A 1764-nucleotide genomic window follows, 5' to 3' on the forward strand; every position below is an offset into this window, starting at 1 on the left:
TGACAGTGTGATTGGAGACTGTGGACTGAGATAGAGAACAATATTCTCAGGTGAGAATAGAGGATAAAAAAGGCAGAGATGGGAGAAACTAGGTGTTTGGGGAGCAGTGACCATCTTGAGATGAAAGATATATTGTGTGGAATGGGACAGAATGAGAGAAAAGTCAGACGAAGATGAGGTCAAATAACACAAGAACTTAAATGCATTAGTAAAATGTTAAACTTCTATTCTGTTATCCGTGGGTGTTCAACGACTTTTATGATTATGGCTAGGGAAAGCGTTCCCTTCCAAAATTCTGCACAAATTATTTACTTTTATATTCCGCCCCCTTTCCCCACCCGCCGTACTTTTTAAAAATTCCATTTCCATGATGTGGATCGTGGCTACTGGAACATAATTGAGAACTACTCTAGGATGTGGCTCTTACAGCCATAATCTCACCTTCATTTTTCTGTGTGATACAAGGGATCCATTTAATAACGACAGGATTCTTCCAGGCATTCTCCTTTCTTTATTTACCCTATTTTACAGCGACAAACTGCCTCTCAGAATATAGCAGTGATTGTTCAAGACCTCTCGGCAGAGAGGTTTAGGGCCTAGAGACAAAGTCGAGCATAGCCCTCATCAGTGGTTAATGGACAGGCCCCTTAGAGGAGCAAGGACTTGATTTCAGCCCAGAAGAAAGAGATGGTTAAAGGCTCTGAGAGGAGGAGGAGGCGGGGCTGAAGTGGACAGGCAGTCCTGAGCCTCACCATCCAGTCGTCACAGCTGGGGGCTCACCGTCCAGTCATCACAGCTGGGTCGGGGGGAGTCTGTCTGAGTCTGGGGACCTCACCATTTAGGGGACTCTCTTCTCTCGTCCACATGGTGGAGCGCTTGAAGGGGTAAAGGACGCAGTGAAAGGAAAGCATCCGTGACCCAAATCTGCACTGCAGGATAACCCGATCAAGTACACTGGGCAGTGGAATCTGCTTGTTGTGGAGAAGCCTGGGCCGTCCCTGGGGCATGAGGACAGGGAGAGTGACCCAGGGAGGCCCTGCCAGCACCTGCTAGGGGGCTCCCTGTACTGAGCCCCACTTGCTTTTTACAAGATGACTCCTCGCCCATAACTGTCCTCCAGTGACTTCATTTGTGCTTTTTAGGTCTTCTCCTAAGTCAGATGGTCGTGAGCCCTTAGATCCTGCTCAAGTGTGTCCACTACCGTCCTGAGTGGGAAGCAAAGTAGCCTGAGCTTGGTTCTGGAGTCCCAGATGCTAACAGGTAGGAGACCAGTGGGCACGTGGCCCTTGGAATCTGAATCCTGGCATCACGACCATCCACACTCGCTTGTTCAGTGGTCTGGCTAAGTATTCTGTGAAGACTAAAGGTGCATGGTCAGAAAGCAATCAGTCCCCAGGTGATTTCTGAGCACATCCTGTAAGGTCATCACGTGCCCTGTAGTCTCACTGCACAGGGGTGTGTGTGCTCTGCAAAGACGAGATCGGAACGCCCAGTGCCACTTAGCTTGGCTGGAAAATTCCCATATATCTTCCACTTGCAAAGAAAAAACAACACCCTGCCACTCACAGTTCTTCAGTTTTCTCCTAATGTTCTAGAAACAGCTTTGATTCTTCCCCTAACTCCATCCCCTCTCCAGGGTATAGGTTAGTACAGAAGCTGTGAGGCTCCTTCACTCATCTCAGGCCCATTTCTAACACAAACAATACCTGTTTATTGTTCTCACAGGTTCTTATCAGGATCAACATTTGCAGTATTTCCTCTACT

Source organism: Bos mutus, chromosome 14 (assembly GCF_027580195.1).
Source record: "Bos mutus isolate GX-2022 chromosome 14, NWIPB_WYAK_1.1, whole genome shotgun sequence".
NCBI classification, from domain to species: Eukaryota; Metazoa; Chordata; class Mammalia; order Artiodactyla; family Bovidae; genus Bos; species Bos mutus.